This window comes from Ornithodoros turicata, chromosome 1, assembly GCF_037126465.1.
Source record: "Ornithodoros turicata isolate Travis chromosome 1, ASM3712646v1, whole genome shotgun sequence".
Taxonomy (NCBI): Eukaryota; Metazoa; Arthropoda; class Arachnida; order Ixodida; family Argasidae; genus Ornithodoros; species Ornithodoros turicata.
This window is the reverse complement of record NC_088201.1, coordinates 196,536,233-196,560,609: the sequence shown is the minus strand read 5'-3', so window position 1 is coordinate 196,560,609 and position 24,377 is coordinate 196,536,233. Positions and strand designations below refer to the sequence as shown.

At 45.2% G+C, this 24,377-nt stretch overlaps 1 protein-coding gene across 1 annotated transcript in view; it reads left to right on the top strand.

Moving 5' to 3' along the window:
- The window catches only part of LOC135392993 (uncharacterized), a 127,339-nt gene that overhangs the window by 10,690 nt on the left and 92,272 nt on the right, over window positions 1–24,377 (top strand). The gene's annotated exons all lie outside the window — the stretch shown is intronic.

Sequence of the window (24,377 nt, the reverse complement as noted above, 5' to 3'; positions counted from 1 at the left end):
ATATATGCATTCTTTGCACCAATTTGTTCATCTTCGGACACACGGCTCCAACATTTTATATTTACTACTGTGTAACTGTGAGGAAATTATTAGTCATGTTTCTGTCTTCCCGGGCCTCTCGGATCACGAATGTGTGACTGCTAGTGTTAGGACTCACTCCAAGGTAGTACCAAATCAGCATCAGACAAGACTTTTCTTGTATGACAGGCTGATTTTAAGGCTATTTCTAGGAATCTGGTAGCTAGTTACCCTGATTTAGAAACATTAAGCAAATCCCAATGTGTTGATTTTCGATGGAAGCTTTTTTGAGATATGCTGACCAGCCTTGTTCAGAGATATGTACCGACACGGAAAATTAAGCACAAACGCAAATGCGATAAACCCTATTTTTACGAGGAATATAAAATACGTCGGAAAGGATAAAAAAAAAGAAACACTGTGAAGGATCCTGCGAAGAGGGAATCACACACGTAACATGAAAAACGGTTAGAAGCAACTAAGATTTATTTGAACAAGAACTTTCGTGCAAGAGACTGCACTTCTTCAGGTTACACAACTAAGTGCGACACAAGTATATATAACCCCAGGGAACAGATACAATAAAACAGGTATCCAGAACCAAGTAAACAGAAAACAACCAGACAATAATACAATGCATCACGTGAGCAACCGTCACATAAGAATCAGGAAAGAGAAAGTGTACGGGTAAATGAGACATTCGGAGAATTGGGGTTCAAAAGATTCGGTGGTGAAAAAACGGGGGCACAGGTGGATGTCTAGCCGCGTACGCGGTGAACACAGCTTTTGTTGAACTGCGTGGGAAGGTCCGGGTGACCTTATGGGCTGAAGGGAAAATGGAGCTAAGAATGCTCAGAACACAAGGTGAATAAAGTAGCTTAGCTGGATGATGGGTTGAACAACTGCAGAGGACCGCCATGAACGTTTAGTCCCCGTGGTTTTAAAGAAGAAAACTTAGAAATGAAGAAGGACTCGCGATTTTTGCGTTTGCAATCGGTGGTGTAGCCAGATTCCAGAATTTCCATAGACCATTTCTATCCATATCGTGTCCGGGGAGATTAAAATGTATAGCAACGGGAGTGGGGCGATTATTGACAATGTCGGATTTATGACCGTAAAACCTCTGACGCATGGTATTGGAGGTTTCAAAAATGTACTGAACATTGCATTTCATACATGTTATTAGATAACAAATGTTAAAGGAGATACAGTGCAATGATTGTTTAATTTGAAAGGTGTAGTTGTTTATGGTACTGGAGACCGACGTGCAGGTAGAAATAAGATTACAAATTTGGCAGCGTGTGCCATTGCAGGGCCCCGAACCAGGTGTTGTAGTACGGCGCAAACGCGAAGAAATAAGGATATTCCGGATATTCCTTGACCTGCGGAATGTGACAATGGGGGCAGAAGGAAATAGTTCTTTCAATTTTTCTTCACTGTGTAGCATGTTAAAATGGCGCTGAAAAATAGTTTTCGTGTTACGAAGGGCTTTGTTGTAGGTGGTCTCCAAAGTAATGTTTCTGTGTTCCTCGTTAGGTTGGCTGAAAAGAAGTGCCTCACTGTTCAGCAAGCATCATTTGGTGAAAGCATTTGAATTAGATTGCTGGGATAGATACGCTTTCTGAAATCAGCAGACATTTCGTGAGCGCGTCTGTGGAAATCGTCGGTATTGGAACATATGCGCTTGAGTCGTGTGAATTGCCCAAAAGGAATATTCCTTTTGTGGACATTGGGGTGATAACTATTAAAATGAAGATACTGACGTCTGTCGGTTGGTTTCTTATAAAGGTCGGTGACTAGTTTTCCAGACCGTAAGGAGACGGTGACATCAAGAAAATTGATTGATACGTTGGAATGGTTGCAGGTGAATTTGATAGTGCTATGCAGGGAGTTGAAGTGTTCAAAGAAAGACAACAAGGAAGAGTTGTCACCTGGCCACACAACAAAAATGTCGTCGATGTATCTCAGGAAAATGAGCGGCTGTACGGGGAAGGATTCAAGGGCCCTCTTCTCAAATTCACCCATGAAGAGGTTTGCATAGTTACGTGACACGCGGGATCCCATCGCTGCGCCATGTACTTGGACAAAATGTCTGCCATTAAGTTATTATACTTTAGGACCAAATCAAGTAGTGAGATGACCGCAGAAGTGTGGAGGATGTCGGAGGGAAAAGAAAGGAGAAAGGATTCCACTGCGTTCAGGCCCTCATCGTGGGGGATGTTAGTATACAACGATTTTACGTCCATGGTTACCAGTGTCATATTGGTCAGATCTGAGAACTGGTTGTTGATAGAATTAATTTTAAGGAGAAAATCATTTGCGTCTTTGACGTATGAAGGATGTAGCGGGGGTACATGTTTTATACAATGGTCTATCAGTAAGGAAATATTTTCTGTTGGTGTGCGAATGCCAGATATTTTCCTTGTGGACTTTTATAAGGAGATAAAATGAACCAGGATTAACGTTTTTAGGCTTGATTAATTCTGCTCTGTGGCATGGAATTAAATTGTCATTAACGAGTGCGGAAATCTTGTTGTTGATTATTTGACAAAACAAGGGTGTAGGATCATTATCAAAAACCCTGTAGAAAGTCGTGTCGTTGAGATGTTTATTGGCCTCATTAATATAGTCGGAAGTGTTCATGACTACAATTCCCCCTCCTTTATCCGCAGGCCTGATCACTATGTCATCACGTGTTTTAAGATTAGGTAAAGCAATCCTCTCAGCTTTGGATAAGTTAGGATTTCTAACGTCAATTGACTCACCGACTCGCTTATTGATATCGTTATAGACCGCCTTGATGTACTTGTCGATCATGGGACTAGTTTGTGATGCGTCAGGGGTCCAAATGGAGGGCTTCTTAAAAGGGTTCGTGTTGGTAATTGCGCTGCCATGAAAAAATGTCTGCAAATGCATCCTCCTACCTAAGCTTTGTAAATCATTGAGTATGTCGAACTCATCAATAGAAGGTGGGGTGGGGACAAAGCTAAGACCCTTAGACAAAACACAGCTTCATTTAGCGTGGCACTAGACAAATTAAAAAAAAAAAACTGTCATTTGAGCATGCCGTGGGACATGTTATATCAACTAAAATATTGCAGATATTGAGATCATTAACTGGTGTGAGGTCTAACTTGCCACGTTTAGCTTTCTTGGATTTTACAGATTGTAGTTCCTTCTGCCCCCATTGCCACATTCCGCAAGTCAAGGAATATCCGGAATATCGTTACTTCTTCGCGTTTGCGCCGCAGTACAACACCAGGTTCGCGTCCCTGCAATGGCACACGCTGCCAAATTTGTAATCTTATTTCTACCTGCACGTCGGTCTCCAGTACCATAAACAACTACACCTTTCAAATTAAACAATCATTGCACTGTAACTCCTTTAACATTTGTTATCTAATGACATGTATGAAATGCAATGTTCAGTACATTGGTGAAACCTCCAATACCATGCGTCAGAGGTTTTACGGTCATACATTCGACATTGTCAATAATCGTCCCACTCCCGCTGCTATACATTTTAATCTCCCCGGGCACGACATGGATACACACCTGTCTATTGCAATTCTGGAATCTGGCTACACCACCGATTGCAAACGCAAAAATCGCGAGTCCTTCTTCATTTCTCAGTTTTCTTCTTTAAAATCATGGGGACTAAACGTTCATGGCGGTCCTCTGCAGTTGTTCAACCCATCATCCAGCTAAGCTACTTCATTCACCTTCTGTTCTTAGCATTCTTAGGTCCATTTTCCCTTCAGCCCATAAGGTCACCCGGACCTTCCCACGCAGTTCAACAAAAGCTGTGTTCTCCACGTACGCGGCTAGACATCCACATGTGCCCCCGTTTCTTCACCACCGAATCTTTTGAACCCCAATTCTCCGAATGTCTCATTTACCCGTACACTTTCTCTTTCCTAATTCTTATGTGACGGTTGCTCACGTGATGCATTGTATTATTGTCTGGTTGTTTTCTGTTTACTTGGTTCTGGAAACCTGTTTTTATTGTATCTGTTCTCTTGGGTTATATATATATACTTGTGTCGCACTTAGTTTTGTAACCTGAAGAAGTGCAGTCTCTTGCACGAAAGTTCTGGTTCAAATAAATCTTAGTTGCTCCTAACCGTTTTTCGTGTTACGTGTAGGAATGTAAAAACGTTGACAGGCGGAAATCGGCAGCCCTCTCCGCGTTCAAAAAGGACGGCAGTGCTTTGAACTATGAGATGATAAAAACGTTATCTAAAAATATTCGTAATGCGATTCGTAAAGAGAAGCCGACATATTTTGAAAGAGTTAGGTCAAATTTGGGGGCAAGTCAAAGCTATTGTGGAATACATAAAATCTATGAACAAGGTGCCCTTGGGCATTCCTGCAATTAAAACGCCTCACGGTCTTATCGATAACGATCTTGTTAAGGCTTGTACCTTAAGTGACTATTTTCAGTCTGTGTTTTGCTCTCCTGGTGTAACTTCGCACTCTCAGTACAACGTACACATTGTGGGGCCCATGCCACCTGTAACCCTGTCGAAAAACTGTATTTTTAGTCAACTTTGCAAATTGAATGTTAAGAAGAGTAGCGGGCCTGACGGGATTTCCCCACTTGTCTTTAAAAATGCTCTGATGCTATTGTTGATTATTTATTTATTATTTTCTCATGCTCGCTTGAATCTGGTAGGATTCCATCAGACTGGAAATCTGCCAATGTTGTGCCAATTTTCAAATCTCGCGACAAAGAGAATTACCGTCCACTCTCTATGCTGAGTATTTCGGGCAAGATATTGGAGCATATGATATATTCAAATATCGTGAGCTATTTGTCACACAATGATTTTCTCTCGACGGTCCAGCACGATTTCCGTAGTAAGTATTCATGCACTTCTCAGCTAGCCTGCTTTTATCACGGCCTGGCATATAACTTTGACAAACAAATTCGCACTGATTGTGTATTTATTGATTTTAGGAAAGCGTTCGACACAGTAGGTCATAATTTATTTTTGTTTAAACTGTCTTGTTTAAGCTTAGACCCAAAAGTTTTCAACTGGCTTACCGATCATTTTGAATGCCGGAGACAATGTGTAGTCATTAACAGAGTGAATTCGCCTTCGACTGTTGTTACGTCGCGTGTTCCGCAATGATCCGTGCTAGGTCTTCTTTTATTTTTCATTTTTATAAACGATCTTGTCGGAATTGTCGGTTCTTCCATCAGGTTATTTGCAGATGACTGTGTAATTTACCGGGCCATAGACACGGTTCATGATGTTAATATTTTTCAACGGGATATAAGTAAAGTAGAATTATAGTACAAAGACTGGGGTATGAAATTGAATGCGGGCAAATGTAAGGCTATGTCGTTTGCTAGTAGCATCAAAGTTTTAAACTATAATTCTGTAATTGTGTAATTCTGTTCTCGAAACGGTTGACGAATATAAATATATAGGTGTCAAAATTCACAGAAGTCTTAAATGGGAAAAAACACATTGACATGATCATTTACAAAGCTAGCAGCACACTCGGCTGTTTAGAAGAAATTTTAAAAAGCCTCCCAGGGACATTAAGGAGATAGTCTATAAATCGTATGTTCGACCTATTTTGGAATACTCTAGCACGGTTTGGGATCCGCACGAGAATGGTTGTAAACAAAAACTTGAAAAAATTCAGTCAAGCAGCAAGGTTTGTGACAAATTCATATTCACCTTACTTTCGATCAGCGTATTTAAAATCCATGCTGGGATGAGTGTCTATGGAGTCTCGGAGAAAGCAAGCTTGGTTGAAATTCCTCCGTGATATTTATTTTGATCTTTCAGGTATTCCTTCTGGTAACTACTTGTTTCCTCCTAGTTTTATTTCTAAACACCTAGATCACGAACACAAGATTGACCCTGACCGCTTTAGATCAACAATTTTTCAAAACTATTTTTTTGTTAAAACTATCCCCGAGAGAAATTGCCTCCCTCGTGACTTAATTCATTCGGCCTCCAATGACATCTTCTTGAAAAGAGTGCAAGAATTTCTGTTGCGTTAAATGCTGTTGTAATTTTACACCTTGTATGTGTTGAATATGTTCATTTGTATGTACTGTTATGTTCTCCTCTCCCCTACGTAGTGCCACTCATGTAGAATTGTAGGGTACATGAAATAAATAACTAAAAAAAGTCCTTCAAGTCGAAGTTGAGAACCGCGAGAATAGTCGACCCACCCACCGGAGTACTAGCAGACAGGGCAAGCACCGTGGAAAACAAAGAAATGAGAACAGCTTGTATCATCTTCCTATTCCAGCCGCCTATTGCATTTGTGGCACCATTTCGCACTCGACTGCAAAGTGGGTAGGGCACATAATTTCACCGTCAATAACCGTCGCAGGGCAACAGTTTCACGCGTAATCTCACACGTATTAGTTACTTATTAGGCTTATGCGTGATTTTTTTTCTCACGGGCGCTCCGCGGCTTTTCCACCGGTGCGGCTGATCTGATTACTATTCCTTTTTCCTGGTACTTTCCCCATATGCCAGTTTTAACGAAAGGGCTGACAGTGTTTCTGGAACAGCACTGCCCTGAGGATGCACGAATAGTGCGTAACAGGGGCGGGTCCACATTCGAGTAGATTGATCTCCCTGGTGCATTCCCCCAAGCAGATTTAACGAAAGTGGTGACAGTGATTCACGTCTTCTGGAAGACCACTGACCCATCAATCCATAAAAAACACCCAAGAAGCGCAGAATCCAAAATTGCTAGAACTCTATAGACCTGACCTCCTTTGTTGCACAATATGCTGACCCCGGAGTATGGACCACAGGGTTTATGGCCTCTTCTATGGTCTCCTTTGTCACGCAAATCAGTCGTCGCGTATTGCCCGCGGCTTATCTGCCAGGAAATTTTCAAAATGTTCCTAAGAACGCGTCCTGCGGCTTATCTGCGGTGCGGCTTATACGCGTGAAATTACGGTATTAGATGACAGAAAAAAGAAGCTAGTCGGTGATAAGCCATTCTGTCGTGGTGCACAAAAAGGCCACAACGCCAGGGGCCCAAGGAGAAAATTACAGTGTTCCCGTTGTAGAGGTTGGCACGCATCAGCAGTGCGTGACCCATCGTGGAGGCCCGACAGCAAGCGCATGGTCAGCACCTAAGCCAGGAGTATGTTAGTCCCGTACTGAGTAAACAGGAACAGTTCTCAGGTACCCCTGCTTGCTTTTAGGTTCTGGGTAACAGCCGACGGCAAGTACATCTACGTTCGTGAAATAATCGACGAAGGTAGCCAAGAGACTTTCATAAGGAAACGCTCGACTGAAGAGTGAAGTCTTCAAGGGAGCGACAATGTAGTCCTGACGCTCAACACTTTTGGATGCATGTCGAGTCGTAGTGAAATGCCACATACACAGCCGAGTAGCGTGCACCCTCAATGCGAGCTCTCCAGCCCATCAATGGCCACCTTGACGGTGCTTGCTCTCACAATATTATTATATTGTCTCTAGCGTAGCTAGTTTAGCGTTAAGATTTCTGGACACTGTAGGAAGGAGGGCGAGGTAGGGATATAACCTTCAGGAGAGGTCATTCTCTCTGTCTCGTTCCCATCGCAAGTAGTTCACCATGGAATGTCGAATTGACGTCATTGAATATATCAGATCGGGAGGACGGTGTAGCCAGTAGTATATGATCAGCTCAACTGGCCCACAACTCACACAGTGGCCTGGACGCCATTAATGAGCAATTAGAGCAATTCGGGACCCCCCACAGTAATTAGGATCACTCAGTGAGTCATAACAGTAATTGGGGAGCATATAACTCGCGTCCAGACCACTGTGTGACTTGTGGGCTAGTTGAGCTGATAAAAAATAAAAAATAGGTATAAAATAAAATACAAAGATAGAAATAGAGTGAAGAGAAGGAATTTAATTGAAGACAGATGTCGCCATCTTGAAGAAAGCAATCCGGAACGGCCGCTGACCATCGCTGGGCAACGGAGCACAGAGGCAGGCTGCAAAGCATCGCAGATGGGGCCACCAGTTCCGGACATCCTGTGACGTCATCATGGCATATCTGGACAGATTAGGACAGCTCTGTGCATGCAACGAGAAAAACACTTGTAATACGAAGGCTGTGAAAGCAAGAGTAAATATGCTAACCATATCATCTATCATCAACCATCAATAGCTAACAACAAAAAGAATCAGACACAGAAGCAAAGCAGCCCACCACAACAGAAGTCACGGGGAGAGCAGAACAATGTGACTGCTCCATCCGACAGCCAGGCACAGAACTGACTTGTAATGCTTTTTTCTCCCCTATAAAGTCCCGCGTCTGCACCCCCTAGCGCTTACTTTCTCAACTAATTTCATGGCAAAATTATTAAGGCGGAATCACCCCAATGTAATCTCTATGGGTATCACGGTGGCCACTTCATCTCGCAAACCACCGCTCTTAGGTAGCCAAAGTCCGGGCACAAAATAATGGAAGAGACCATGTAGGTATTGACACCTTTTTAATTCATCTTCTGCACACGGTTGAATTTATACATTTTTTTGCTTCCTTGGAAACAAATACATTGAGCCCTATGGGACTAGCATGAAAACGGTCGGTATAACGTCGGTGAAGAAAATTTTCCTTTTCAGAATGGTGTCCAGCAGTGCAAATGTTGATTCTCATCACCATTCAATTGAAGTTTCGTGTCAAGGCACTCAAGTTTCCGCGGTGAAGTGGACATAAATTTGGCTGTTTGTCGTCTGCTCGCCGGGGCTGCACTGTGCTGCCACCACATCCAGCTTCCGCTTTGGGAGGGGGACCTCGGCTTTCGCACCTAGCTGAGAGAGGGGACGGGAGAAGGTGCGCGAGCAAGCGCGTGCAGGGCAAACTGTCCGATAACCAAACTACATTACAAATTCCGACTTTGTTTTTCTTTGCAAACATATCCTCTATGTCACTCAAGGGATCGTGACTGAAAGAGTTAGTTGAACCTTTGGCTCACGAAACGTATTAGGGATCGTATAGTGTCTCAACTAAATAAAAAAGCTGCCGTTGTTGGTGCTAGCAAGTTTTCCAGTTCCCCAAAGTTCCCCAGTTGCGTACGATCCGCCTATCCACAAATGACTAGGTCAAGAAAACGTCCATCAAAGGCATGGAAGCGAACGAAAAGAGCAAGGAGCATTGCCACAGCTCGTAAGAGGATGTGGCTTGTTGCCACATCATTGGCGGAAAACTCTGACAGGTAGGCGTCGCATGACATAATTTATAGCTGTCCAATCCCTAAAGTGGAAACATCCTCAAAGGAGTGCAAAACTTGTTCGTAAGTAAAGCACGAGATGCACCGCAAAAAAAAGAAAAAAAAAGAAAAACAACTATAAAATAAAATAAAAGTTCACTTCGTTTTTCCTTTTTAGCTTGGAAAGTGAGTAATGACCAAATGCAGCATTTGCGCTTGCAGCGCGTTGTTGCTGACCCACGTTGGGTATACTATTCCTTACTTTATTAGAGGAAACGCGTGAGCGTCACCTACTCTCACATACGCTTACAGGTCTTTGTTTGTAATTTCACCTCTAGGGATCAGTCCTGTGCATTTGATGCGGACGTGATGGACACTGAAGCACAATGGGTGTCTACCCCAAAACGTCCAAACACGGGAAAGCCACAGGAATGTACTTTCATGCCACATCACGTCTGCGATAACAACGACGCAGGCAGTGATAACCGGCAGCAGTCGCTGAGAAGTGATCTGGAACTACCAGCATCCGCGCCGAGTGTTCACGGCAGATCGGGAAACGACGACAACCGGCATCGTTGTCCGCAACCTCTGCGTGCGACTTTCCAGAAACCCCTGTCAACACAAGCCAGTCGATGGTGTCAGAAACCGCAGACGGTGAACGAGCCACCCTAGTCATCAACTTTCAACAAGTGATTGAGGAATACGGAAAAGCTGCTGTTACTCATTCACAAGAATGCATGTTTTGTGGCCAGCTCCGGTTCTACAAAGAAGTTAGAGTGGGGCTGAGTGTCACATTGGAATATCGCTGCATCAAATCACCTCTCTGCACCTTTAGCCATTTTGTGCGCACACAACCTCCACTTGATTCGAAAAACAGCATCAATGCTAATATTGTTCGAGGATGTCTCGCGGTCGGAATTGGGTTCACTCAAGCCCGAGAACTTACAGCGTCAGTTGGCCTTCCCTTCCTTTCTTACAAATTGTATCAGAAGTGCGAGGACAAAATTGGCGAGAGTTTGCACGCTGCAACGTTGGACTCTATGAAGGCTGCCGCTCAAGAGGAAATCGAATTGGCGAAGCGACGTAAAGAATGTCCTGATCCTGACGGCTTTTAGCAGATTCCGGTCATAGTGGACGGAGGATGGAGTAAGAGGTCTTTTGGGCACAGCTACAATGCAAACAGCGGTGTCGCGGTTATCGTCGGCAAATATTCACGAAAGATACTGTACATTGGCGTCAGGAACAAGTATTGCACTCTTTGTCGACGTGCGGAGGCTGAAGGGAAAGATCCTTTTCCACACACCTGTGCACGCAACTGGGCTTCATCTTCGACCTCAATGGAGCGCGACATTATCGTCCAGGGTTTCCAAGAAAGTGAACGAATGTACGGAATCAGATATACGACACTAATTGGCGATGGAGATAGCAGCGTTTTCGTTGCTGTTCAAACACAAGTTTCATACGGTCGATTGGTAAAGAAAAGTTGAATGCGTGAATCACCTGGTCAAAAATTACACTAAAGGACTGTACATCGCTGCAAAAGACACCAAAGCATTCACATCACCAGGTGGAAGGAAAGCCAGGAAGATTTTGTCGTCAGCGAATATCCGAATCCTAAAGGGTCTCGCGAGGTCCACGGTTAGACGACATGCCCAAAACACCCACGCTGTGACGCCTGAAGCGATACGGAGGCTACGTCACCAACTGAAAAAAGGCCCGTATCATGTTTTCGGCATCCACAGCGGCTGTCCCTCTGAGCATTGTCCCATCAAGAGAGGTGATGCGGTTGAACACGAACGACGGACCGAAAAGGGCAGGCTTCTAATACGATCCGGCATGATGGTTGAAATTCAAAAGGCCATTGATATACTCGCTGACAGGAGTGACATGCTCCTTCTGGACGCAACAAGCAATGAGGCTGAGACATACATGAGCATGGTTGCTCGTACAGTAGGCGGAAAGCGTGTGGACTTTGCGAAAGGCAGGGGGTATGGAAATAGATGTCGCCTTGCAGCCATCGCATACAACATGAGAGGCGCAAAGTGGCACGCATTCTACCTGCAGAAGTCATCCGGGAAGAGGCCGACGTCTTCGTTGATCAAGATAATAGAAGAAAGAGACGAGACGAACGCAAGGCATGCAGAAAAGCGGTGCGTCGTGACAATCCCTGCAGGATGCTAAAATTTGCAAGCGTCGCCGGCGACAAGGACTATGGGCCAGATTCACAAAAGCCGGATCTAGAACACCATCTTTCTGCAGAAAGCTAAAGAGCTAGCTGACAAAATAAAACTTACAGCCCACGAAGCGAACACCCTCCAGGAATCTACGCTGGAACAAAGTCAGTGCTCACTTTGGCGTGCAGAAAGAAAGCAGAGGATACCTTCCACCTCGATTTACAGCATATGTCGGCTGCATCGAGCGACTTTCAACTACTTGTCAATTGTGAAGCAGATATTGTGTCCCAGGTCATTCCAGAGCAGTGATTGCCAATGCGGTATGGACCACGAGAATGAGGCAGCTTCGGTATTCCAAGCCAGAAATCCAGCCTGTGTGGTGAAGCGCTGTGGTCTTTTTGTGAATCCTGACACGCCGTACGTGGCTACGAGCCCCGATCGCCTTACTGATGACGATGGCATCCTTGAGATCAAATGCCCTGCAAGTGCTCAAAACTACCCGTCCATCGTGGAAACTGCTAAGAGACATCCCAGTGGCGTCAAAGTTTCCAAAGAAGGTTCACTGTACCTGCCGCGATCACATAAATACTTTTATCAGATCCAAGCGCAATTAAATATAACTAAGAGAAGTTATTGCAAGCTTGGGATCTGGTCACTCACGGACACGCAGGTACTTACAATAAGAAAAGACCCATCGTTGTGGGAATGCCTGTTGTCCCAGCTCAAAAAGTTCTACCTACATTACCTGATGCCAGAAATAATCGATCCCCGTGTAACAAGGCACATGAAATTGAGAGAAGATGCTGTGGAAATGAGTGACCTTCAGGACCTGCTGTAGCTGTTGTCCACGTTTGTCCTTACTACTCCGTCGCAGGTTGTAAGGTGATGGCATACCGAACTACAGAATGTACGAAGCAGGATTTCATTATTTGAAGAATGCGCTGCAAGAGTGACAGCCTTGACTCTGCTTGGCTTGGATGTAACATGTGTTTTAGCTGATCCACGTCCAAGTCAGCGTGTCGAGAACAATTTCTTTGCAATATTTCTTGCATGGCAGTAGACAATGATAACTGTGTGACATTTTATAGGCAATCCGCCACTAAGCTGTGTTTTTTTTTGCTTTTTTTAATGATCATTTCAATGGTTCATGAATGATCATGGTTCATGGTTCAATGAGTGATCATTCATTGGTTGCCGGAGCGTGACAGGTATTGTGTATGTGTGTGCGCAGATAATTTCGAAACAGTTCACAAAACAGAAGAAAGAAAATGTTAGAAAATGTTGGCTACTTAGTTGATCGTTAGAAGCCTTGGCTGCCTTGGCCTCGTCTGATGCCGACTAATCAGAAAAGAAAAAAGAGAAAATGGGGCGCTCTTTACTGCAATCCGCTTCAGTTATCGGTGGTGGTGGGCAAGAGGAACGCTTAGACATTGTAGCGTGGTGAGAAATCATGCGCAGTAAACAGTGGGACTCGCGAACGTGTCATCTCCGCAATTTGATAAAGAGAATAATCAGGTGTAGTCGCTCGCCCTTTAATTTGAGGAAAGAAAAATTACAACAGGTTACGATGAATACACTTATATTTCGACAGCTTTTATTTTCGGCATCATACACAACTGCATTACGCCACACGTTTCGAAGCAGTGGGTAGGGTTCCTTAAAAGCCATCATGGCTGCCGCCTGTCGCGCAATTAATATGTTCGAACGAAAGAAAAATAACTCGTCGGAAGGACAGGTATGGTGAACTATAGTTCACCATAGTACAGGTCATGATAAGCTAGTACAGCCATTGTGTCGTAACGACGGAAGAAAAAGACCGTGTGGGTTTCGTCAACATGTAGAATGCAAACTCTCTGAATCACTCTTCCAAAGCGATTTTCTGATATAAACAGATAAATGGCGCACATTCCAAAGAGTAATATATGTCTTTTCGTGTACACAATTTCCTTTACAAGGTGTTTACTATTGATCTCTTTCTTCTCTACACCCTGAAAAGAAGAAGAAGCAGCCAGCGGGCTCCTCGTGCCGTCAGTACCCAAAGTCAGACAAGGTATAGACCACTGATCTCTATGTATAAAGGCTGGATCGCGCATGGGAGAGGGGCTTGTGGGGGAGAGGCGTGCATTAGGGCCGCCATGTTGGGAGGCCCTAAAACGCAGTGTGCGCCCATAGAAAACAATGGGAGGCAACGGAGATTGTGAGTATTTATTGCGCTGCAGGCGTTGATCGTTGTTTGTCATCACACAACTTTGTAAGGTGCCAGTATACTGATGTATCCTAACAGTGTTTCACAGGTGTCCTGTCGTTCGATTCTTAATTACGTTATGTTTTGCATTCCGAAACTAGACCGTCACGGCAGTGCAGCGCTGGCGATTGTACTACAGTACGTTTCCCAGCCAATATTTCAATAAGAAACGATGTGAGGTTAACAACAACCATGTATATGTAATATCCCGTGCTGCGTTCTGGACAAAAATTGTTCCATAAAGAACGGTCCGGGATGATATATACTCGCATGGCAGAAAGAGATCGTACTGTAGAATCACAGCCGTTGTCTTAGTCGTGTATGGGTTTAGTATGATTTATATCAAGCATCGCTGCAGAAACAGTCTTTTAGTAAACGACAGCGGTGCTTTGCCTCGCAAATATGGACACACCGAAGCAGCCCTAAATACTTCACGCAATTAGATCACGCTCGTTAGGACAGTCAATCAGGTAGTGATGTAAGCTTAATCAATTAAGTTACTTAGAAAGTGGTAACACCTCCTTGAGACACAGGACTTATCTCTTTTTGAAGTACAGCCCTTCTATGTTTGTTTGCTTCTTCCTTTATTTGTTCCGATTATTTGCACGCGCGGTTGTGCCAAACTGAATGTCCTTCTCCAGCACTCACATGCTTGTGTTGAATACAACTGCAGCGTGAGAAAAGCTGCTTGGGGACGGGGTCCTGCTATCCAGCGCCGACTTTGTCATGCTTGTTATGTGGAGCATGTTCCAAACAATGCAGCTCCACGTATGGTCTTCAAATTGCAACAGGACTATTTGGAGGTTGAAACAGTTGTGATTTTGTCATTTTGGCCCTCGTGTACCCAGTCTGTGAAACGCAAACAAAAAAGTCTAACACGATATGCTTTTGTAATGAAGATCACTGATGATGAGTAAAGATAATATACGAGTTCAAGTTTATTCAATTTTATATTATTCGTTATATTATTCAACATTTTATGTCAAGTTTATACAACATCAAGTTTATTCAAGTTCAAGATTTATTTATTGCACTTATGCGTTTCAGGATACAATGAACGTGCAGGGAGGTCGCAAAAGGCTACATTTATTGTTTTATGACCTTGCTACAATGGCAATATATATTTTAGGAATGACAATGGTCAGGTACGCTCTCTAAATTTGTAGCACTCAATTTTAGGTTGGAATGAGCAATGAATAACAACTTCCCCACTGATATTTTCTCACATATGCTAAATTTTAAATTTAATGTGATCGAATATGTGATAATATAATAATAATATATAAGAATATAATATGTGATAAATGAATGTGATCAACAGTAGATGTAAACAACATGAGTAGCCAGAGAAGTGCATTCTCAATAAATAATTGTCTTCTTATAGCATATATGTGCATGTCTATTAACTGAAACAATTATCACAGTTCCTTGACAAGTTTTAATTTCTGAGAGTGTACTGTAGAAGCTGCTTAGATCTACAACAGTTCATACAAGGTATTATATACTGTGAATGCCTTTAAAAATCCCATGTGACACATATCCCTTTACTTTCTGGAGATGCTGTGGTAGTCAAAGTTTGTGGGCATTACGCAGGTTCTGCACTCATTTCTTGAGTATGTCAAGGCAGCTCTGAAGTAACCTGCATTGATGATTATTATTCCAATTTTTATGGTGCATCGACAACAAAGGAAATAATACATCAGAACATTGGTTTGGGTGCAACCAGTTAAAAATGAATATGTTGTTTAATAAATGCATTGGACAAATGTTAAAACATCAGTTTAAAACATGGTTTACAATCCCTGTATCTTCTAATAATTAAGAAGATTAAAAACTATTCTAAAAAGAATTATAATCTCTAATTATTATATTGCTGGGTTAAGGAGCCTAAAGTGTAAGGTGTGTTTCTGATGTGAACATGTAAGAAAATATGCAAAACTGAGAGAGGCTAACCACAGTGCGTGCACTGAGGTTGTTCCTTCCTGTAAAGTAGAAACCAGTGGATGAGGAACGTACGTGATACTTACCTGTACACCCAGCCGTATCACACTGCACAGATTATTCACTGGGCAGCCCTCATGACGAAACCTGTATTGAGAGACCACTTTTGCCTTAAAACTGCTACAAATAGCACGACACGCTACAAATTATTACTATCGTAACAAGCTGACGATACAGCTCAGACACAAAGGCGTTATTCAAGTCGCGCCACACCACCGTTACGTAGGATTCTTTGTCACAAATCAAACCAAGGCACAAAACAATACATGAAAAAAGATGACAATCTTGGTCTCATTATGACGTAATACCGAACTTGTCCGCGAAGGTAATTCAAAGAAATGAATGTGGCACTTGCTTCCGCAGAGAACACCGTGTACCATGCTAGCAATGCATGCAAAAAAGCGCTCGAGTGTTCGCACATATATTGATGACAACACTACCTGTGTAGTGTAACATGTTCTTTCAAGCATATTATGCACTCAAACTGTATTTGCCGCCGGGTAAAATGCAAGTGTGCTCGATTGAACGTCGGAAGAGCGATCAAGCAACCTGCATCCAGTGCTCGTTTTGGGCAAAAAAACACTTCATAATGGTCAAATAAATGTACAGAATGGACGCCTATTTATTCCTTGATGAAGAGTGACTCACCTGTATAAGTTTAGGCCCTGTAACCTTGCCAGTACGGTTGGTACGACCGTAATTGCAAGAAGTTGCCATGATCGCTGCGGCGGCTGTTGTGGGCACCGTAAGATGGCGGCCGGTTTCTTCACGCTCGCGCTCCCTATCCGCGATCCAGCCTTTTACAATCGAGATCAGTGGTATAGACACGCAAACGCGCGTGCATTCGTCATTTCCGATTTTGGTCCAGAAATATCACGTGACTCAACAGTGCGTAGCGCCATCCATCGCGAGGAGATGACATGAGCGGGTTGGGTGATTCGGCCTTAAGAATCACGACAGCGCTACTCTTATTCCTAAGGCAGCTTATGCGGAAGAGAGAAAATGGCGGGGATGCCCTTACAGGTACAACAGCAGCAACCACAGCGTCATCACCTACAGAATTCAAGGGCTAACACAAGACAAGAACCACAAAAGTACTAGTCACATAACGCTAAACATGCCACAGCACGAACAAAAGGCCGCTACTTGTCACTGGTAAACAAGTCTAAGCATGCGCGTACAGGGAATATTCGTTACGGCAAACATGCGAGAAAAGGCTTAACACGAGCGAGGTAAAACAATGCGCAAACATCGGCAAATCACCCACCTTTTCCCCCGCGGCGATCACTTCCGTCGGCACCCAGGCACAAACTGTCCCGTAGCGGGGACAACGGAGCGACCGACCGCACATGTTCTCCCTTTGAGAGCCAGCGGCTGACTGATGCAGGCGCCACTGTACGGATGCTACGTATGCGCGCACGCTCGTAGCGCCCTCTGCGCGCACCTAGCGCCACCTGCGAAAGGCTAAGAGAGAAGTGTATTCCTGCGCCCTCTTCTTGCGTTGCTCATTGGTCGTGACGTAATCCCATTGTCCCAAGGCTACACACTTTTTCTCACATGGTCGACACAACTGGACAAGGTCAATCTGCAATGAAGCCATGGCGTGACGTCATCATGCACCTGCGTGGCTCAAGGGCGCGTGCGCTCTAGACAGGGGACCTATTATTTATTGAATCACTATCCCATGATTATTTCCTTTATTCTTCCATAACGACTGCATAGAAAACGACTGTTGCAGAAGAGCACTATGCATGAAAGCTGATCGTAGGAATTCCAGTCTTATGAAATGAGGCTTGCCAAGGAACAAAATATCCTAACACGTAACTCCATCAATGGCTAATAAGAGGACTAGGTACTCAACAAATCAAAAGAGAGTAAGGGTAACAAGGTGCGCAGAACGGTACATCTGTTCCATCCGACAGCCAGGCACGGGCCTGAATCGTAATGCTTTTTTCTCCTCTATAAAGTCACGCATCTGTCCCTCTTGCAGTTACTTTCTGAACTAACTTGATCGCAAAATTATTAAGAATCGCTCTAGCGTCATCGTCAAGACATGAACCGCAATCGCACGACTGCTGGGCAATCCACTAAAACAAACATAGAAAAACACTTGAACAGAGTGAAAAAGACACTCACCATCATCGGACACGTACACTACATTCCCTCATTGTAAATCCACTCGTCGCAAAATCCACCTGCATCGTCGAACACCATTCACCTGTGGCGAACCACACATCCGCACCCCATCAGAGGCAGATGGAACCCCACCGAAGCTTTGCTCTTCCACTGACGGCCAACACAATTGCTAGGAGCAGAATTAACGTATCCACACCCGCCAGTGTACAAGAGAGAAGTGAATCCTTGCGCCGCCTGCAGGCTTTGCTCGATGGTCGTGACGTCAGCCTACTGTCTCAGACCTACACTGTTTTTTTTTCTCACTAATGCTGGACAAGATCCACATGAAACAATAGTGTCACGGTATCACGTCATCGTGCAGCTGATCAGCACTATCCCGCGATTTTTTCCTTTATTCTGCTATAATGATTGCATAGGGAACTATTGCAGAAAAACTCCATAGATGAGAGGAGATTGTAGGAATTAAGCATTTCATTCCCAAAGTCTTACTGTACAGGAAAAAACAAAATAATGGTTCAGCAAGACATGTCCATCCCATCCGAGATCCAGGCAGGTAACTGAATAATGACGCTTGACTAGATAAAGCCACGCCCCTGTCCTCCTTGCGGTTACTCTCTGAACTAAATGAATCGCAAGAATCGCAGAAGAATCGCAGGTTCGGGCATGTCAGCGCATGTTTGTCAGACAACAAGGGGGGAAAAAGCGAAGAGAAACACTTGAACAAAGAAGGAAACCCTCATCAAACTATTTCTAAGCGCATACATTCCTCTTTTTCAAAAACAGTGCTCATCATAAATCCATCCAGGACAATACACACCATTTTTCTATTCCTACACTTTTTTCCAGTAGCGGTCAATGCATTGCTACAGACTGCGTGACCTCATCACATCCTGTTTGCAGAAGACAGCGGCAAAGACAAACACTCCTATTATTTATTGAATTGCAAGGTTATTTCTTTGTCCAACTTGTAATGCAACTTGGCTTCACTTACTATCCAGTCTCGGAGTATATTGGCCCCCGGTCCAGTGCTTTAACTGCCAGAAATACGGTCATTATGCCAGGAATTGCCGAGGCTCCCAGCGATGTAAAGTGTGTTCGGGACCGGATGATTTCAAACAATGTCTGGCCCGACGAGAGCCGAAGTGCGCCAACTGTGGTGGACAGCATACCGCGACCTACCATGCTTGTAGAGTTGCCAAGGACACAGTGGCTGCGAACTGACGACGTGTCCTGGACAGTAAGTCAAGTGCAGCAACCTTACCTTCGCGGCGTCCTTCCCCTGGAGAAGTCCACTTCCCACGGCTTACGGGTAGCACCGATCAGCCGACACACCGTCCCCCGAGACCGTTAAACACCTTTGCATCTGTTGTCAAGACTCCAGACCCAGCTGGAAAACCGCGCCTCAAGGCAGCCCCCCGTGATCACCTAAGCCGTCCCAAGCTCGACCGGAGAAAGAGGATCACTCCTTTGGCGCAATAATCGCTATGATGTTCACTGCCCTGCGCGCCATTGTCCAACAAATACCTGCTTGAGGAGATCTACCGATGGTCTCAGCATTTCGGTACATGGCGGTACATGGCTGTTTTACCCGAGCTTCGGTTACAGGTTTCTTTATCCAAACGTTTCTCGTTAAATGGCATTTATGTGAAAGCTGTTATGGAACCACTATAGAGTATGTTCGCTTCGTTGCTAGAAACGCTGTTCACACGATTTTTATTGCACTCTTACTGACATATGGGTTGTTTTGGGAAGAACATAGCGGGGTTTTATTGCAATGTCAGCAAAAATGCCAGAATACTACAAATCTCAATAGCAGGAAAAACGTCACATAAACGCGGGCAACGTGGCGGATCAGCCATCATCCGTAAATGATCCCTTACAGTAGTCATCCGTTCTATGTGGCCATTGCAACTTTTGTTTTGCAAACCACTGCGGCAATATCCAGCAATAGGAATGTGTTTGTGATGTGATATACCTGAGGTATATTGAAAACTGCGATGTTTGGTTGTTGGTCCTATAAAACATGGGAACCTCTATATCCAGTGCCAAATATGATATATAGTCTGATATGATATATATAATATAGTCTACAATGTTCCAGTGTCCTGCAGTGGGGTATGTATAGGCCGGTAAGGCCCCTTCATAAATGAAAAAAAAAAAGCACAACTAGCGTTCGTTCAAGCAGTACTAGCGCTGGAGCGTTTCTGCGTCATTTTCGCTCTCCACCTGTGAATGGCTAATCATCCACCACTTCCTCCAACAGCCCCTTGTCGCCACACGACTATCTTTCAATGGAATGCTCGAAGTCTCCAGTTGAAGACGGCTGATTTTCGCCAGTTCACATTGCGGCACAAATTCCTCTTGCTCTGCGTCCCCGAATGCGGTATCACAGAAGATTTGCGGCTCTCGAATTACCTTACCTTCCTTTCTGAACCCCGAGGACGAACAAGTTGTGTCGCGCTTTTTGTCCGGTCTGACATTCCCGTAGTCCGCCGGACAGTGCGCACACAGGGGACTTGTGACTACGTGGCCTGCTCCGTTTGTCTAAGCTCCCTTGATTTCATGGTTGCCTCCCTTTATTTGCCTCATGGTGTTCCCTATGACATTGCTCAACTGGACACACTTATTGCCAGCCTCCCGTCGCCGCTTGTGCTTTGTGGCGATTTCAACGCGCATAATGCCGTCTGGGGTAGCACACGCACCGACGCAAGAGGACAGGGCCTTGCAGACCTCTTCGCCGACAGAGCTCTAAGTATATTAAATGACGGTTCCGCAACATATCTTCAATCCACATACCTCTCCTCATGTCTTGATCTTACCGCTGTGTCAACATCAGTGGCCCGTCTTTTCACATGGAGAGTAGATGCTGACACCCTTGGAAGCGACCATTTGCCCGTTCTTATCGGCATTCGACGATCGCGTCAGCCGGCTACATCACGTTCCGTCAAGCGAACCAACTGGCAGCTCTATCAGGCCACACTGGAGTCGGCTTCGTCAAACGACGCACTGGGAAACCAGCTGGATTTTGCTCGTACTGTAGCAGGTGCTGCGCAGGCTGCTACTAGCTGCTTCCGTGTCCCGGTGTGCTTGTCTGCCGTCGATGCTAAGTATGAGCGGCTTCGTGATCTACGTCGTCGCGCGGAACGCTGTGTGTGACGCACTGGTCACGCTCCTGACCGCCTTGAACCCCAGCGGGTTCAGAAAGCTATTGGGCGCCATCTGCGTCAGCTTGCGCGGGACCATTGGCGCAGGTTCCCTTTCTACATCACAGCCTGAACTACAAATTGCCGAAGATTTGTGCGTCAGACTTACCACCAGCACCCCCAGCTCAGGGACGCCTGCAGTCCCAGTCCACGCCCCAAGTCATCCTGTCCTGGACACACTGTTCACCCTCTCTGAACTCGAAACTGCACTTGCAGCCGCTCCTCTGCACACCTCACCTGAGGCAGATCAAGTTACATATAAGGCCCTTTGGCACCTTCCTCTATCGGGCCGCTGGCACCTCCTACGGCTTCTCCATGAGAGTTGGTCCACCGGACAAGTTCCGGAGAATTGGAAGACGGCCTTGGTGGTTACTATACTCAAACCGGGCCAATCGCCGCACCACATTGACTCTTTCCACATTGCCCTCACCAACTGCATAGGGAAGACACTTGAACGCATGAATTTCACATGTCTCAGATGGGGAGGGCAATGCGACGGAAAGAGTCAATGTGGTGCGGTGATTGGCCCGGTTCAATAAATAATAGGTCCCCTGTCTGCAGCGTAAGCGCCCTTGAGCCACGCAGGTGCATGATGACGTCATGCCATGGCTTTATTGCAGATTGACCTTGTCCACTTGTGTCGACAGTGTGAAAAAAACAGTGTAGCCCTGAGACAATGGGATGACGTCACGACCAATGAGCAAGGCAAGAAGAGGGCACAGGAATCCACTTCTCTCTTATCCTCTCGCACGTACGCTCGTGTTACGTCTCACTGGTGGTCGCCGGAGAGGGCGCTAAGAGCGGGCGCATGCGTAGCGGCCGCAGCGCGTCGCCCCAGTCACTTGCTCGCTGAATCTCGTGGAGTGCAGACGTGTCCTCGGCCACTCCGCAGCCCCTGCACAGGTCAGTTTGTGCCTGGCTGTTGGATGGAGCTGTCGCATCGGTGTGCGCTCCTGTTGTGGTGGGCTGATTTGTTGTGTAACTAATGCTTTCGCTCGTGATAATTTTGTCCCCCTTTTTTATGATTTTCATGCCCGTGCATGTCGGGCGCTGGTTGCTGTTGTCCGGGAATCCCCGCCATTTTCTGTCTTCTTCTGCCTTGGGAACGAGAGTAGCGCAGGTATGATTCTTAATAATTTTGTCATGGAATTAGTTGAGAAAGTAACCGCTAGGGGGTGCAGATGCAGGACTTGATAGAGGAGAAAAAAGCATTACGAGTCAGTTCTCTGCCTGGCTGTCGGATGGGGCAGTCGTATCGTTCCACGCTCCCCTTGGCTGCTGTTGTGGTGGGATGCTTTGTTTCTGTGTCTGATTGTTTTTGTTGTTAGCTATTGATGGTTAGCATATTTACTCTTGCTTTCACAGCCTTCGTATTATGAGTGTTTTTCTCTTTGCGTGTCGAGAGCTGTCCTAACCTGCCCAGACATGCCATGATGACGTCACAGGATGACTCTAGTGGGCACTGACCTCCCCTAGTAGGTGCAGACTACAGACACGTCGTCGTCGTCAAAGTACATCCCTCTCTCTCCAGTGCTCCATGTCTGCATGTACTGCGCCATAGCAGACGGCCCGGCCGTTCTCATGATAACACGAAGCTTCGAAAGTATTGTTGTCAATTTCTACATACAACATGTCTTTGCAAGCATGGCAAATTGGTTTAGGCGGCTCCCGTATGCGTTTGCCAGCAGCGGCGGCGATGCGTCTTGGGTGAGGCAGCTTTGCGGGGTGGGCAGCCTGATGACTGCAGGAGTGGTGAAGCGTTTCTTATGTTTCTTATTTATTTTTTCCTGGCAAAAACACAAAGACGATGCTTCCATGAATCTGTAAAATAAATCTTCAAGGGGTATGCTATCAAATGCAATTGGTCCCATTTTTTAAAATCAAAACCACTTCCGTGTGCGATTGGTGACTGAACGTGTGGTAAAAAAGAATATTTCCGAAATTCATGATTTTTTTCTGCGCGCCAAGTCTGTGCGCTTCAAAATATTTTAACACGTTCTGTGCCTCCTACACAAATTAATTAAGTAAATATGAAAAAATCTAAAGTTCTTCAAAAATATACAGCAAATTTAGAGTTTTCTCGGGGCATAAATACTTTATAAAAGGTGTGGATCAGCCTTCACAGCGTATTGGAACGAAAGTATTACGCTTTGCCCCCACTCAGAAGAGATTTTGTTGAAATTTGCGCAAAAGCGCATGGCAACAATGAGCCACGGGTTTTTTAAAAACATCTGGGAACGTTGAGCGCAATGACTAGTGCGTTCGGCATGGAATGACCTATATGTCGATCTGAGCCACACGCACCAACGTCTGCGAGCGCCACACCGCAATCGAAATGCATGCCACATCGCGCGAGAGGCGGGCCCTACAGCAAACTTTCGACCAAGGTGTACGACCAGGAGGATAGAAGGACAGTGGCTTAGGATTAGCCTCGTTTTGTGCTGAGGGCTATCTGGTACAATGCCCTTCACAAATGTCGCGGTACAGACACCGTCAAGTAAGAATCGCATTTTTAATTCAGGAGATCGACGTAGACGACGAATCCACATCCTCGCACCAAAGTACTGTTGTGAACAGACAACTGATAGATGTGAGTATTATCTATATGACGTACATTTACCCACGTGTATGTTGCTCGTGAATTAGACTCGACAACTTGCATCATTCACGTACTGTTGATCCCGTCGTCATGGCTCGCTGAAGTCATCATCACGCACGAAAGTCCCTGTCTTGACAAGAAATTTGGGGTTGCGTATTATAGCCTTTGTTGTGTGGAAGACGGCTGTTTACCTCTCTCCCTGACAAAGGAAACCGCCTTGCTACGCGCTGGCTTCGTTTTGGTGGCTTGTGAAGCGGTGACGCCGTCCGCGTTGCTCTTGCCAATGTGAAGGTAGATACAGGCATCTTCGAGAACGAGCCCATTTCAGCAGCTGATATCGCCACACTTGAAGCAAAGACCGTTGTCTCCTTGCCTCAGGAGCATGGGATGAAGCTACTGAACATTCTCTTCCGTTACGCTTCCTTTTATTTTTTTGATTTTGGGCGATTCTCCTCCTGAATCAGCCACGCACGTGACGCACCGCACAGACACTGGAACGACCCCACCTACTGAGACAACGACCGTTCCGTGTTCTGACAGCTGAACGGGATGACATTGAGAAAGAGGTACAGAAGATTCGGTCACGAAATATTATGTGACCCTTCAACAGTCCCTGGGCGTCTCCGGTTGTTTTGGTCCAAAGAAAGATGGCAGTGTAAGCTTTTGCGTTGACTACCGAAGAGTCAACAAGGTAACAAGGCAGGACGTGTACCCTATGCCCGCATTTTGTGCTGAGGGCTATCTGGTACAATGCCCTTCACAAATGTCGCGGTACAGACACCGTCAAGTAAGAATCGCATTTTTATTT